Source organism: Pinus tabuliformis, chromosome Q (genome assembly GCF_031772625.1).
Source record: "Pinus tabuliformis cultivar Carrire ecotype Pingquan chromosome Q, CPIR1, whole genome shotgun sequence".
Taxonomy (NCBI): domain Eukaryota; kingdom Viridiplantae; phylum Streptophyta; class Pinopsida; order Pinales; family Pinaceae; genus Pinus; species Pinus tabuliformis.
The window spans coordinates 754,156,787-754,174,351 of NC_142296.1; the positions used below are offsets into that span (position 1 = coordinate 754,156,787).

The 17,565-nt window shown below is 39.3% G+C and overlaps 1 protein-coding gene across 2 annotated transcripts in view; it reads right to left on the bottom strand.

Annotated features, from left to right (window-relative positions):
- Positions 1 to 14,900, bottom strand: part of GSH1 (glutamate-cysteine ligase) — a 406,219-nt gene extending 391,319 nt beyond the window's left edge. The window contains exon 1 of one of the 2 annotated variants that reach the window (XM_089385200.1): positions 14,536 to 14,900. The gene's annotated coding sequence lies outside the window, so the exon portion shown is untranslated. The remainder of the gene's footprint in view (positions 1 to 14,535) is intronic. The other variant, XM_089385199.1, reaches the window with a different exon arrangement.
- Positions 14,901 to 17,565: the final 2,665 nt, after the last annotated feature.

The following is a 17,565-nucleotide window of genomic DNA, read 5'->3' on the forward strand; positions in this document are numbered from 1 at the left end:
TTGGAAGAGGAGGTCTAGGGTTTATCTCACATCTCTTAATTCATTCAAGGTATTGTTGTTCTCTTAGCAGACATGATTCCCTCTCCCCTCTAGATGTAAATAACCTTATCTTTAATAATTGTTGATTGCTTGGTTGGAGGATTTTCTTCTTGGAAGGTCCTCCTAGTATAATTTTGGTTTTATTACTTGTCTTGTTTTGATACTAGGGTTGTATCCTCGGTGTTCCATCTAGCATTTCAAAACCTCAAGCATTGAGATACCAAATCAAGAGAGGACATAATTCTTTGTCCTTGACTCTTGTGGAAGAAAGATCATATCCTTATTCCAAAAATTTGCAATCATTTTATTTACAAAATTATATCTCAAAATTTCTTGTATTTTTTGTAAATTTGTAGTTAGTATAAAATATAAAACCCTAAAAAAAGTATAGATCTCAGAAAATCAAATTATTTATAAAAAACCAAAAATATTTCAATTGTGAACATCTTGACTCAATTGTGGTTACATTGCATTTATTGATTTATTCATTGGTAAAATCACCACAGTATTCTATTTTGGTAAGTCCTAAAGCCCTAAGGTTGTAGGCCCCCCCGCAATTTACTCTATATTGCTGTACTAATGTTATTTCCAAGTGTTTTAAGGCTAATTATAGGTTCTTGAAACAATCTAGAACAATTGGGAGTAATTGGAGGCAAACCCTTGCCTTGGGATACATGAAAACCAAGATAAAACCTTTTGTATCCATTGAAATTGATCTAAATAGGTTTTTCATTGACTAATTATTGTTATTAGATCATATATTGGTTGTCCAAAAAAATTTGCAGGTATGATCATTGATTTTAGTCAAGTCAATTTTCAACCCTCACAGTTGTGGACTCATTTCTGGGTAGTTGTATTTCATATTCAATATCTTTCAAACTACTTAACCAAAATTAGTGATCTTGTGCTCATTGAAAAGGTCTTTGATAGTACTAACTCTTCCAATCAAGCCCTTTGGGTTTCAAGTTCACAAAAACCTATTTTCAGACCCCTGAAGAGGCCCTATGCTTGTTGGCCTGCTGCACCTCTTCAGAAATATTAAAGTACAGGTTTGAACAGTAAGTCTTTTGTCTTATTACAGACACATAGAACAGTTATAACAACTCTATTTAGCATTTTAATGTGGTAAGAGGCTAGTATACTCAATATGTGGTGTTTCAAGCTCATTTTTGTAGCATATTGATTATTTTTCCATTGCTGATCTGCATTATTAATTGGCTGCTATATCTCTAATCAGATTATATTTTTTGTAATCATACTAATTCTTACCTCTTCCATCTAATTGATTTAGGCACTGGTCAACTTATTCATTGGTTGAGTTGTTATGTGTAGGGATATCGCTCGTGGCTTTTGGTGGGAGTTGGCCTAAAGCGAGAAGAATACATTGAGGTGACATTGTGCGTACTCCTAATAGTGCTTTTTGTGTAGCAATAATGGTTTAACCTTGCCAACACTGCTAAATTGAGTGGTAACACCCCCAATCCCTCCTGATTTCTGAACATACCAAATCATTCTTATGAGATCAGATTTAATAAGGTTCCAACAACTTCTATAAAATTGGATTGAGTAACAAACATGTCCCAAGGCTTCGTGAAGCTTTGGTGCCAAGCTCCATATGGCTTTACAGATTTCCTCTTCCAAGATTATTGTCATCAAATCTTCATTATCAACTATGGTGATAATTAAAGAAAGATTTTTTAGCATACCTACTATTACAATAGGGCCTACCCCTTCAATTTTTATGTAAAGGTCGTTGCAATAATTTCTCGTTTCCTCTCTTATCTTTGGGAAGTTGCCTATGATCAAGCCATCCGCCATGCAAATTTCTTTGATATTGATTCTTTGCACGCTAGCTTTTTCTTGTTTGTGGAAGAAGGTAGTAATATTGTCCCCTGCTTTCAGCCATAAACTCCACAATTTCAAAGTCCACATTTCCTCCTCCAATCTGAGAATTTTGTGAAATTTTTGAAATGTCAAATTCTCCTCATTTAGCATCTCACCAGTTATTTGTTATTCCTCCATTCTTTCCTGAAGCCTTATCAACTGCATTTTGGTTTCCTCTTTCTCATGTTTTGGTTTACTCTTTCTTTGCCCAATCTTTAAGAGCAGTTTTAATCACTTTTAATTTATGCACCCAAATGAAAACTAGAGAGCCGAAAACTCATTTGCACCATTCTGCTTTGATTATTCTCATAGCTACTTCCTCTTGAAGCCAAAGTGGATTAAAGTGGAAAGGAAGAGGACCATAATCTTAGGACTTCAAAAATTGCAAAGAAATAAGCTTGTGATTTGAAGTAGCCCAAGAGAGGATTTTGCATCTGATGGTGAGATCACTTAAAAGAAACTTGCTATGGAAGAGGAAATTATCTAGGCACACCACAACAAGTCTGAGGTTGATTCATGTGTTGGAACAAGTATATTTGTCATGATAGGTTTAATATCTGCCAAAACCCAATCATTTATTAGATCGTCCATCTTCTCCAGGAAAGGATCTTGTACTATGGTACCTCCTCTTTTCTCTTTTTGGCTCAAAACTACATTAAAAGCACTTGTTACGTTATTTTGAATGCTTTCAGTGTGCGAAAGGGCTAAGAGCAAGCCCCAACATTCCTCCTTCTCCTTGTAAGTTGTGGACATATAGACATTGATGAAGTTTAGCCTCTACCCTATTTGTTGATGAATGAAACTCGTCAAGAACCAATGTTGTGTTTGATGAGAGAAATCCAACTGCATGAGGAGGCTATTCCAAAGTGTGCAAACGCCCCCAAATACACCCCTCGAATTTACCATTACTCCTTCACAAATTTTCCACTATTGTTTGCTTATTTTGACTACTTATGACACCTCTAGTTTAGTCTCTTGGAGGAGGAGGATAGAGGGTTTTTCTATCTTGATAAGATCCCTCAATAATATTGCATTAAACCTGCTACTCAAGCCTCTACAATTCTAGGAGATATTATTCACTATTTACCCATTGATTTCAAACCTCCATGTTAAATTTAGGTATGTTCTATGCTTAGCGCAATTTACTTCAATTTTTCATATTAGCCCAATGTCAATATTCAGAATAGCAATCACATCAGCATGATAGTAAAGTGCAGATAGAACATAAACATAAACAACAGAAGACAAACCAAGACAATAGGACACAAGATGTGGCACCAACCAGGGACAAACCCCAATGTGGGGAAACCCTTGATCAATTCTTCTTATATTCTTCAATAGTTCAGCAGAGAGAGAGATAGTACAAATATACAAATCTGAGATTTTGTGACAGCAGTAGTAAAGCCTTGACCAGAGAGGTCAAACAGGACTGAATCTTTTATCCAAGTGGCATCAACAGGATGCTCATCAAACTGAGCCAAACATAGTCAAATCTTGACCCAAAACATCTCCCAGAATTCTGATGTCTTCTTGCTGCACTAGCTGTCACTGCTTCATGAGATAGGGCTTCAACATTCAGTCCTCTTCCTTCATACAGTCAACAATGCAGGTCTTCGAGGTGAGGCTCCACCACTTGTGCAATCCTTAGAACAAGCGTTTGCTACTGGCTATGGCCTATGGCCTAGCCCAGCAGCAAGTTAGACCTATGATCTTCAACAATCAATAATATCAACACAGCAGTCTTGACCCAATCTGAATATACTGATCTGATCTTGAACTAGGACAGATTTCTTCAATGTAATGACTGAGGTTTGCCAACCTTATAAACTGTCCTCATGAACAGCCTCAATATTGCACTGTCACCATACTTCTAGGATACAGTCAATAAGAGATTGGATGTTGTCAACATGATGACTGGTTAGGGCACTTCTTGGTTGTAGCTTAGGGATCCAAACAGCCCTTAAACAGTAGACCCTAGCTCCTTCTTTTTGCGGATTCTTCTGCCCCTCAAGAACAACACTAACATGCCCAAACAGTCCTCAAATAGGCCAGGTTGTCACCTATAGCAATGTGGCATTATGACAGCGGCTTAGGTGACTACAACGAGGACGCTTAGAGCTGCGTATATACTATAAGGGCTTCTCCTACTGCGGCTTAGGGCACTACTAGACAGCTGCTAGAGACCTCCATTTGCAGTGGCTGGAACCTCCTTCTTTGACTGCGGCTAGGGCAGATTAGGACAGCAGCTAGGGCAGCAGATAAGACTACGGATTTAGGCCTTCTGTAGCTATGGATTAACGCTCTTGTGACAGCGTATAGGAGTCTTCCTTTCTGCTGCTTAAACCTTCTCTATACAGTCATTCAACTGTGTCTATAGGGCTGTGTTAGTCCTTCTATTCTCTGCGGCTAGGGCATGTCTTGACCCTCCTTTCTCTGCGGCTAAATTACTCCTTTCTCTGCGTCTAGATGTCTCCTCCTAGGACTGCGGCTAGGTGACCTTACATGGACAGCGTATAGGTCTCCTTTGTGACCAAAGCTAGATCTTCATTAGGGCAGCCTCCATGAATGTGATTTGATCTCTTTAGGGCAGTGTATAAGACTCCTCCATGACTGTGATTAGGGCACTCCCTCTAGATCTCTCTTTCACCAAAACCCAAACAAATGAAGAGAGAGATCACAAGAGATGAGTGTGTACAAAATGTCTTGAATTCCTCTTCTATTTATAATAAAACGTTGGGATAGGTTGGGGTAATTTGGTTGCTGGCCGACCTTGACAAATTGTCACATAACACAAATAAATTCATATCTCCATGAATACATGTAGGAATCGGATGATCTTTAGATCAATCCTACACCTCTCGATGAGAGGAATCCAAAAAAAATATCAGCTGCCATAAATAAGAAGACCCACATGGAGTTTGGCCCTAGTTGCCAATTTTAACACTCCCTCTCAACTAGGGAGAACTCCATCGACTAATCCATCTGCCAGACTGTACTATCTCTTCCATCAACGCAATGCCCTGCTCTACTAAACTATGAAGAAGAAGAAGTGATCGAGAATGTATCATACCATTCTCTACTAACCCGAAGTCAGTCCCATATAAAGAGAGTGTCTCATACCACTCTTACTGATCTGAAATCAGTTCCTAATAAAGAGAGTGTCTCATACTATTCTTATTGATCCGAAATCAGTTCCAAATAAAGAGAATGTCTCATACCACTCTTACTGACCCGAAGTCAGTTCCAATTGATCTCAAATCAATATCATCCTAGCATAGGGAGTACAGTAGTACACGATGTGTCCATCGGTAGTACTATGGTCCCTATCCTCATTTCCCTGCTCATTGGTCAAATGAGAGGTACTTCCCATGAGTCCCAGACTACATAGGTAGGATGTCTCAACAGGAGAAGGATGAACCACTCATCCTGCCTACATGTCGCCATGGGGTATCCCAGGGGAAGGCTGAACCACTCACCCTGTACACAACAAATCACTAGGGGAACGCTGAACCACTCACCCTATGATTGTGTCTCGGCAGGAGAAGGATGAACCACTCATCCTACCTACATGGCAAACCACTAGGGGAAGTCTGAACCATTCACCCTATGGTTGCTCATCGCTTCAAGAAGTACCCCCAAGCCCCCTGGAGCTCCCAGAGCTCAATGTCCATATCATACAGGACCCTCAAGAGAGAGTCTCTCCACGACTCCTAGTCATTCTCGGAAAGTCAAGAATTTGACCTTTCCCAGGGGCTTCATCTAAATATCGGTGATCTGCACATCAGTCCCAATGTGATGGAGCCCTATTGCTCCTCGTTGTACCATATCCCAGATAAAGTGGTACCTGATGTCTATATGCTTGGAGCGATCATCGAACACAGGATTCCTCAACAATTAAATCCCCCTCTGGTTGTCACAGAAGATCACGATGGTATCCAGCACGTGTCCAAACAGCTCATAGAAGAGCCTCCACAACTAGACAGCTTCATAGGAGGCCATACTCTCAGCTATGTATTTGGCCTCAACGATACTCAAAACAACCGACTTCTGCTCTCTGCTCATCCAGGATATCGAAGCAAAACCCAAAGAGAAACAACACTCAAAAGTGCTTTTGTAATCAATCACACTGCCTGCCCAATCAGTATCCGAATAACCATGTAGCCTCACATTTCCAACAATGTATCTCAGTCCATGAGTGATTGTGCCCCGAAGATATCTCAGAAGATTCTTGGCACCAATCCAATGTAAGTGATGAGGCTCAGCCATATGTTGGCTCAACATGCTAACTGCAAAACATATATCCGGACTGGAGTTCACCAAGAACATCAATGCTACTATGAGTTGAAGAAACTCAGAGGCATTTCCCAAATCAAGCATGGCAACACTACCGCATAACTTCTTAAAGTTAAGCTCCATCGAGGTAGTCATGGGTTTGCAGTCCACCATTCCAAATCCGGAATCCAACTCCCTCTTACTTTTGCAAATGAGAGGGTCTACACCTGTCAGAAAGAGGTCATCCACATAAAGTACCAGTATGAGAGGTCTATCATCCACAACCTTAAAGCAATGGTTTGGATCGGCTTCACTCCTAGTGAATCGCAGCTTCATGAGATAGCTATCAATCCTCTCACACTAAGCCCAGGGTGCTTGCTTTAAATCATAGAGAGCTTTCTTCAACCTGCATACATGAGATTCCCGATCATGAATCTCAAATACCTCGGGTTGTTCCACATTTGTGGTCTTGATATTACATGAGGGGAATGGTCCCCTTGTAAGATTTCCTTCGGTACATCTCGAACATGTACCTTCATGCTCATCTTTGAATTCAAGCATCCCTGTCACCATACATCTCACATCGGGTAGGGTCTTACAATGAAGATGGGCAGACCTCTAGTGCCATTGAAGAGATGTGTCACATGACATGGTCCCCATTTGACTTCTTGCAACTTGATACAAATTGCCGACCCTGAACCCGAGAGTAAAAGCATCTTTAAAATTCCTTTTCCAAGCACGTACCTTTCCATCAATGAATGCCACCTTGTAATATGTGTCTTCCATTGCTGAAATGGACACCAAGTTCTTCTTGAGATTGGGTACATAAGTTACCATGATCCAATTGAAGAGTAACATTCCCTACACCCTTTACGGGATAGGTGGCATTGTCTCCAAGTATAATCTCCAAGTTTGTTTCCTTCTCTATTAGATTAGAAAGTGCTTCCTTGTATTCGGTGAAGTGCCTTGAGGCACCACTATTAATAAGCCAATTTCCCAACGAGTCCGGAGGAGAGGTAGAGGAGAGGGCCGATATAAGATAATACTCCTTTTGCTTATCAGAAACAACATTTGATTCTTCATACCTGGAGTTCCTTACTTTCTTGGAGGGTCAACCATTTCCTTGATGTCCTACGTTCCTTTTTCCTTTGCTATTGTATTGGTCATTCCTTCGATCATTGTCATTGAAGTTGCCCCTGGAATGATTGTGATCATCATCATGTGATGTGTCCCTTCTATTCAGACACTCCCTTGCATAATGGCCAAACTTATTGCAAGCAAAGCATCTGCCTTTCCTTCCACCCTTAGATCCGAGCTTTCCATTGAAATGACCTTTAGGTAGGCCACCAAACGCTTGTCAATGGAATCTCTGATAACCTTCTTCGCTTCGACTTCACCCTTGGTGTATTTGTTTTTTGGAGCAGTCAGTGCATTTGATGGAGGCTCAGGGGTTTTACCCTTCACGTAATCCAGCACTTCTTGCTCTTCCAATTCAGCTAGGAATTGGGATGAGGAACCCATTGAGCCTTTGACCTTGTCCAACTGTCTTCGGTGATTGCTCTTTCACTCTTGCTTGGGCTTTGTCTTCACCTCACCTCTGATACCATGTTAAATTTAGGTATGTTCTATGCTTAGCGCAATTTACTTCAATTTTTCATATTAGCGCAATGTCAATATTCAAATTAGCAATCACATCAGCATGACAGTAAAGTGCAGATAGAACATAAACATAAACAGCAAAAGACAAGCCAAGACAAGAGGACACAAGATGTGGCACCAACGAGGGACAAACCCCAATGTGGGGAAACCCTTGATCAATTCTTCTTATATTCTTCAATAGTTCAGCAGAGAGAGAGATAGTACAAATATACACATCTAAGATTTTGTGACGGCAATAGTAAAGCCTTGACCAGAGAGGTCAAACAGGACTAAATCTTTTATCCAAGTGGCATCAACAAGATGCTCATTGAACTGAGCCAAACATAGCCAAATCTTGACCCAAAACATCTCCCAGAATTCTGACGTCTTCTTGTTGCACTAGCTGTCACTGCATCATGAGATAGGGCTTCAACATTCAGTCCTCTCCCTTCATACAGTCAACAATACAGGTCTTCGAGGTGAGGCTCCACCACTTGTGCAATCCTTAGAACAAGCATTTGTTGCTGGCTATGGCCTACGGCCTAGCCCAGCAGCAAGTTAGGCCTATGATCTTCAACAATCAATAATATCAACGCAGCAGTCTTGACCCAATCTGAATATATTGATCTGATCTTGAACTAGGACAGATTTCTTCAATGTAATGACTGAGGTTTGCCAACCTTATAAATTGTCCTCATGAACAGCCTCAACATTGCACTGTCACCACACTTCTAGGACACAGTCAATAAGAGATTTGATGTTGTCAACATGATGACTGGTTAGGGCACTTCTTGGTTGTAGCTTAGGGATCCAAACAGCCCTTAAACAGTAGACCCTAGCTCCTTCTTTTTGCGGATTCTTCTGCCCCTCAAGAACAACACTAACATGCCCAAACAGTCCTCAAATAGGCCACGCTGTCACCTACAGCAATGTGGCATTATGACAGCGGCTTAGGTGACTACAACTAGGTCTCTTAGAGTTGTGTATAAGGGCTTCTCCTACTTTGGCTTAGGGCACTACTAGACAGCTGCTAGAGACCTCCATTTGCCGTGGCTGGAACCTCCTTTGAATGCGGCTAGGGCAGATTAGGACAGCAGCTAGGGCAGCGGATAAGACTACGGATTTAGGCCTTCTGTAGCTGTGGATTAACCCTCTTGTGACAACGTATAGGAGTCTTCCTTTCTGCTGCTTAAACCCTTCTCTATACAGACATTCAACTGTGTCTATAGGGCTGTGTTAGTCCTTCTATTCTCTGCGGCTAGGGCATGTCTTGACCCTCCTTTCTCTGCGGCTAAATTACTCCTTTCTCTGCGTCTAGATGTCTCCTCCTAGGACTGTGGCTAGGTGACCTTACTTGGACAGCGTATAGGTCTCCTTCATGACCGAAACTAGATCTTCATTAGGGCAACGTATAAGACACCTCCATGACTGTGATTTGATCTCTTTAGGGGCAGCGTATAAGACTCCTCCATGACTGTGATTAGGGCACTCCCTCTAGATCTCCCTTTCACCAAAACCCAAACAAATGAAGAGAGAGATCACAAGAGATGAGTGTGTACAAAATGGCTTGATTCCTCTTCTATTTATAATAAAACGTTGAGGATAGATTGGGGTAATTTGGTTGCCAGCCGACCTTGACAAATTGTCACATAACACAAATAAATTCATATCTCCATGAATACATGTAGGAATCGGATGATCTTTAGATCAATCCTACACCTCTCGACAAGAGGAATCCAAGAAAAATATCAGCTGCCATAAATAGGAAGACCCACATGGAGTTTGGCCCTAGTTGCCAATTTTAACACTCCACCATGTGACAGTTTTTATTTGCAGGTTTTTAATTATTCTTTTCCATGTTCCTAGTCATCTTTCAATTGTTGTTCGTGTACCTAGTGATTTTTCCTTGCTTGTTATTTCCTTTGTGATTTTTCATTGTTTGTTATTTCCTCTCTTTTCTCCTTTACTAGTTTCTTGCTTGTCTTTTTTGATAATTTCGCTTCCTAAAAATCTTCATCCTTCTCCACCTCTTTAGCTTAATGTTGGGCTTTGTTCTTAGCGATTAGTCCAGTTGCATAATAAGATTTATTTGGAGGATGATCTATCTCTTCTTGATGAAGTGATACATTACTTCCAATACCACAAAAGAGACGAAAAGCCAAATTTTCCAACCCCTCAAGTGCATCAAGCAAGACCTCTGATATGAAGGGATTAACTTGGGCTAAAACTTCATATTTGTTTACCTAAGAACGAAACCCACCTTCCTTTGGGCAAGAAGGAGACATGATTATATGAGCGACTCGATGAACTGACCTTCAATTGCTTGCTTGAACAATAGATTTGAAACTAGAGGGGCAATCTTCCCTATGTTAGATGGGACTAGTTTGGAATATTGCAGGACTACGATTTGCTTTACATTCATTTTTTCTTGATTGTTTGCCACTGCTCCTAATTTTCTTGAACCAGTTGGGCAACTTGGGGGCTTTTCTTGCAATCTTCCACAAACTGACCATATTCATGGCAAGACTTGCACTTGAATGGCAATTACCCATAATCCAATACCTATATATGCTTCTAGTTATCAAGGGTCAACGTGATTGCTTCAAGGAGTCCCTTTTCAAGATCTATTCATCACAAATCTAGGCACAGGCAAGCATGTCTTCCTTCAATCCCACTTTGTCTATGTATTTGCAAAGGTAGTTGCTAATGCTCCATGGACAATCCTCATTCTGGCAAATGGAGAGGAAGATGTGGCAACTAAACCCTTATCGAGACAGTTGAAGGGATGTAATTTTCTAGGTTTAAATCAAGAGTCCACTCACTGAAGTACATTACACTAGAACCAAAGAAGTAAGGATCATTCCTAAGATAAGATCTTTATCATTTTTAACTTCAAATAGGAAGGCATAAAACCCTCTCCCACAAAAATAGTGGGTTTTGTGGGAAAGCTTGCCTTTCACCAATACCTCCTAGTTCCTTTGAACTCGGTTTTTCATTGACCTGTGTAACGGCCAAATGCCAGTAAATTGGTCATTCAATCCTCGATTTGCTAGAGCATGAACCATATTACGAGAAGAAGGGGTTGTTATTGAAACTTCAAGAATGTTGTCCAGTTTTTCGACAAATTTGGACAGCTAAGAAGGGGACTTCAAAGACTTCCCTAAAGCTAAAACTAGAGCACGAAAGGCATCTACTTTTGAGACTTGGAGGAGGGGGCTGGAGGATCCCTGCCAAGACATGAATCCATGGCCAAATTAGTGAATCATCCAAGGAAAGCAGCTCGGGGCGCATAATCTCTTTTTTGTATGGACTTATGATTAGGACAACAAAATGTTGGAGGCTTTCAATACTATTTTATGACAAGTACTCATTTTTTCCATCTCACCCAATTTGCTTTAACTGCATAAGACTAACCAATTTTGGGTGTTTTGATAGGAAGCAAATCAATGCTAATTGACTTACCTATGTACGGAGTTACAAAATGACTACTGAAATGTTTCCCTTTGTCTTTTTTTTTGGTACTGCTTGGAATGCCCAATGTTTGGGTATAAGTTAATGATCTAATCATATAGAGAATCATATATTGGAAATACAAGTGTGGTGTTTTGAATTGATATTGATTATACTTGAAATGCCTAACAGTGTGGAAATCAGTGAATGTTTAACAATTGGTAGAGTTGCATATAAATGCATGTGTTGGTTCAATTCAAAATCTTTCTGGCCTCTATACATCTAGGCATATGTCCAAGTCAACAGGATAAAAAAATGAGAAGATTGGAATATTTCTTGACCATGGAACTAATTTGTCATTCCTTCCATAGGCATCAAAGTTATTCAATATGATACAATATTCAATGTGAATTCAATGAACAATTATATCTTCCTATGGTTGTCTTTATAACTTTATATTTTGTTTGTTGGTCTTATTTTGTTTATGATCTGTAAACTGTTGTAAATATTCCATTGGAAAAATTCATCACAACAGATGTTATAATATTCCGAAATCTTAGATTATGCAAGTTTATTTCCTTAGATCTCAAATTTGTTATCTCTAGCTAATGGCTTGATTTAAGAAATAAATGAAATATGAAAATGAAAGAACGGGAACAAAATACACACCATCCACACAAATGAACAAGATATTTGTCTCTGGAAATCCAATATGGGAGAAAACCCAGCTACAAGGTGAGGCCTATGCTCGACTCTCTTTGTTTCAATTACTAAAATGCCAATAGAAAGGAATGGGCATTCACTATGGAGTTACCCTTTGACATTGTTGCTTGAATGGCTAGTACAGAATCCTCCTCCTCCTCTGTTATGCTCTCAAAATACCACTCCTAGATGTTTTGCTCAGCTTTGGAACAATTACAATGCTATATGGAACCCCTTCTCCTCCTAGAGGCCTAGTATTTAACATAGCCCAATAGTTGTCTAGGGTTAGGAATTTGACTTCCTCAACCTTCAATTAGTGATAAGGCTTTGGACCTTCTAGAATCTTCTTGAAGTCCACACATGGTTAGCCCCATATGCATGGGTAATGAGGGCTGACATGGCATCCACTTGTACCATGGTGGTCAAAAAGCGAGGTCAACTTGCAGGAGGCATAACTTTCGCATACAATCTCTGATTGACGCAATTTTTGCACCATTGGGAAGTATCAGTGTAGAATATTGTATGTTCCACCAAATAACATTTTGTACAAAACTAGTTGTCAACTTGTCATTTTATGCCTCAAAATAGCTCCAGAAGATTTTAGACAGTTTCCAACCCCAATTTCCCAAACTGGGACTTGCTGCTAAAATGGCCGTGCAAGTTGATTCCACCCAAAAGGTACTGAGATAAATGACAAATTGGATCAGCATAGGAGAAATTTTTTAAATTCCAATCATAACTCACAATCTAAAGAAAATATTCACAAATATGGTTGGAAAACCAAGTATGCGTTCTCAATTTTCATTTACACAGTTAGAACCTTGCCACTTCTGGTTTCCCTGATCCCCCCACAGTGCATTTATAAGGTAATATTTCTCAACCAAAAAACTTACTGCCTCTGTGTGCATGAATGATTGACTGGTCAAACAGAAACCTCCTCATGTTTCAGTTCAACAATCAAAAGGGGTTCTGCGGCTTAGTTCCTGCTGTGGAGTTATTCTATTGAATATTTTAATTCAGGCAGTACAGCTCTGGCATCTCCATGTCAGGTTGACAGAGTAGTAGAAACCTGAAAGTAATCTCAGGATTTCAAGGCTAATGGGCCCATGTAAATGTTCAACTTCAAGATGGTACTCTACTGAATTTTTTATAAATTCAGTAATAAGTATAGTGAAATTGAAGACTAGAGTAGATTGTTGTGGCAGTTCAGAAGAGACATTTATGAAAGTAATCATGCGAAAGGAAGTGGTTGGTAGCCTCCATGGCACAAGAAGAGGAAACCACCAATATCATGGTAAGCCTGCCCATATCTTCTGCAAGAAAGAAATCCTCTTTAAGGTAATAATAAGTCGAGAATCTAGGCCATGCCTCAATCGACTTATTATACCTAAATATTAGCTAATCATCCGTAAAGATCAGCTAAGCATCATTGGTTTGGTGAGCTATTACAACTGATAGAGTATACATATGATACTTGAAATTACCTAGCAAGAATAATGGGCTGCTTTAGGCGGAATCTCTTATTCGGGTAAGGCAAAGATACAAAACAAGTCAACAGAAGCACACATTTGATAAATGGATAAATAGCAATAATAAAAAATTCGCAAGCACCCAGTGCAGACCTCTCAAGTCAAGCCATAGTGAGACCGTGGATGCCTAATAAGATAAGAGTTACACTTGAACCTTGAGCCTCACCAGCGCAAAATCCAAAAACATCCCAGCACCCACAGCAGCGTTTACCAGGCCCCGAGACCAAATTTTGCAATGACCCGTCTATGATTTTATACATCAAAAAAATCCCAACACTAACAGCAGAGTATATCAGGACGCCAAGACCCGCATTTGCAATGCCCCGCCTGTGATGTATACATTCGCAGTGTAAAATAACCGATTACAGCTCACTTCAGTAATTATCAACCACGCGAAAACTCCTCGACCTAGGGAAATTTATAAATGATATTCTCTCAAAAAGCGTAGTATAATATTATTACATCCAAATAGCCCATCCTGGGCTGAGTGGAAGCGAGCGAAACAGCAATAGCATAAAAAGAGAAGAAGAAGAAGAGTGTCATTGATCACAGTTTCTCTAAATAAGGATATGACAACAGAGGAGATCTTTTGATTGCGATTTCCCATCATATTTGCATCACCAGTTAATGAGTTTCGTCTATTAATGAGTGGGCACTGAATAGTATTTAGCAGGCACCATTTGCCAAACGGTGGCCACGAGATCAATCCCCATAGAACCATCATAAACCCCATCAACAAGGCGATAATGTGCACCGGCAAACAATCAATACCAATATTCTCATGATTAATGACTACCCTTTTCTTCACCTTTCGAGTCATGCACGATAAGGCTGAGCGAAAACAATGGTCTATACATCAATCCATCAAAGCCCAATGACAAGCAACTAAACTAGCTCAGGAATACATATTCAAAACCTCATGAACAAACAATCTTTTCAAAGAAACGTGACAGGGAATTTAGGAAAAAGCAAATATCCTGATCAAAATTGAAAGAAAGCTTCAGAAAGCATCAATGTGCACCTGGCTATCTGTATCCTCTGCGAAGCTATGAAGCTTTCTGATGCTATCCTCGGGGTTCTCTACAAGCATGAGAATTGGGCCTTTCAAGCTTCAATTATCCCTGACTATCCGAGCTTTGAAGGCAGCATGGATAAAATGCCTGTGACTGTTTTGGGGCGCCTCCTATATCAGTTTGAACGAGCAACAAAAGGCCCGTCAGAAATCCTTTCTAGAGTGGTTTCTAAATCAGTGTGAACAAGCACACAAAAAACCCAGCGGGGATCGAGATCTTGCAATAAATGACTGCATCAATGTTAAATCCGGAGCTTTGCTTATGATTCCGTTAAAGTGGGTATAATGAATGGTACCCGTGCTTTTGGGTCAGAAATTATTTAAAATCGCCTTCAAAGTGGAGGAAACTTACTGTATTGTGCTGGACCCCACATCGTAGTTTTTAATTTTCCTTAAAAGACTTTTCTAATTTTCCTTAAAATGCTTCTGCAGGAAAAGTTTGAAGTGAGATGCATTTCTAGGACTTCGTTGTCTGAACGTGGACAGACATTGTATGTATATTAAGTGTAGGTGCTACATGCCAGTACGGATATCCCTACTGTAGATTCCAGTCAGACCTGATAACTTGGTGCGTTTATATGTCACTTATCTTGCCCATGGTAAAGATCACAATTATGACTCTTCTCATTACATTGGTTGATGTGCCACCCAGAGCCCATTGGGGTTTGATTCACTGGAAGCTTTGCATAAATTGTTTGTGGCCAATCTGGCTTTTGATACAAATAAAACGTGATTTGGGGACAATTTTTTTTCTCACGAGGTAACTAGACTTATGACAGGAAAGGTATCAAATCCCATTGTTAATGAGTATTTTTGTAGAAGGCCAAGGGAAAGGAAACGCTTTGGCTAAACAAATATTATTTAATTCAATTTTTTTTTATATTAAATTTCATCAGATCAATTGGATTGGTTGAATATAGGATTTCAAATCAAGACGTATCTAATCCCACTTGAAAAATGGGTTGCGGTTACCTATTATTTTAGAATTCTAAGACGAACAAGAACCACACAAAATAAAAGACAATTATTTTGTGTACAAAATGGTATACAAGAAACATGTCTCTTAATTTATTTTTTAAGAAAGTTGATAAAGATCTTATATATTCAAGATGATGTACCATTGGAGTAGAGAAATAGTCACTAGTGTACTATCACTTCATAGTGACATGTTTCTTAGACAAATTGTCTCTTAATTTCTTTGTAGAAAGTGGATAAAGATCTTATATATTCAAGATGGTGTAACATTGGAGTAGAGAAATAGTCATTAGTGCACTGTCACTTCATTGTGACATGTTCCTCCTACAAAACATGATTATAATGCATTTTACATCGTTAATGGCTACTGAAATTTGATACTCAAGAGTTATTTACTTAGGTTGGTTATATTACATGGTCAATTGCCAATTAAATTTGATATTTAAGGGATACTTAGTTAGGTTGATGGTTTTTTTTGGGAAGCATTAATTACTTCATTATACATATTAATGGGGCTTTATTGTAAGGAGATAGACCTAAAGTAATATTATTTAGCTTTAAGGTGGCATTGGGTAACGATGGAGCTAAAGTAGAAAAATAGTGTAAAATGGTGCTCAAAGGTGTGTGTCACAATAGAAATCAATTGCAAGCTATAGAGTTAATATGGTGTTATCAACTGAGAATTGAAGTATATCGAGACTTCCATAATAGGTATGTAGCCAGCATCAAGTGCCTATATTAAAGGTGGGTGGGGTGGTTGTAGTGGGAGATGATTAGGGCAATGGCAAAGATATGTTAAGTGGCATGGGGACCATGAGTGAGGGCTTAGGCTTCATCGAGCTACATCTAATAAGATGCATAGAGGAGTAAGATTGTCAAGGAGGAGGTGCACAAACTAGCAACCAATAAAGCCAAGCAGTGTAGTGACAAGGCTTCATTTAGTTATGTGCTTTAAGTGTTCAAGCGATATATGCCTATTGTATAAAGGACATAAGAAATAGTGATTGTGAAAGCATGTATCGAGGTTTCATTGTCTTATATGCACTCAGTGTTAAAGCAAGTAGGCATGTGATACACAGTGTGTGCATACTAGCAATAACTAGAGCCAAGGAGCATGGTGATAGAGCTTCATTGTGCTAAATGCCCTCATTGTTGAAGTGACTATGAATTTGATAAAAGAAAATGTAGTCTAACAATTGATGAAGTGGTGGAACATGGATGAAAGAGGCATGATTGCACTATGTTTTGTTTTAAGTGTCATAGACCCCTCTTGAAGCATGCACATGTTACACTGGGTGCATGGTATAAAAAATAAAAGGTAGACCAACTACACAATCATCAAAGGTGCAATTATGGTGAGGATGCGAGGTAATCAACATTTTTCCCTAATTACTAATTAATACAAGGAGCAAAGGTGGCTACATGTGTGACTTGCCACTATATTATAACTCAAATGTGTCAAGTAATGTAGATGCAAACTTTTAGATAATGCAATGTATAACTCCTCATCAACCAAAATAAATAATTACTCACCATGCCCTATGTATTTTGTCCAACAATGCTTATGAAGATGTCCTCGAGGTGGGTATGGCTGGTATCATTATAGCATAAAGTAGTCATTATAGCACTAGGGGTGAGTGCAACTACAATGGCATGCTTAACAATATCAATGCAAAATTTTGAAGCCCAATGTGATCGTGATCCTACTACTCTCTTATTAAATAGCTCAAAATATATATATATATCAAAAAAATTAAAAATAAAATTGAACATTGCATCAATCACACTTTTGTTGGGAAAATGAACACATATATTAATATGTATGGCCTATGCATGAAGAAAGACACCTAAAATGGTGGTAGGGATTGTTGAACTAATGAACTTGTTCGTTTCTTTAACATATATATTCTTCTTCTCTTTTAGATGCACTCTTCCTTCCTCTAACTCTCTTGCTTCATTCTCATCTGTGTGAGATCTTTCCTATCTTCTCCTATTTATGCTTTG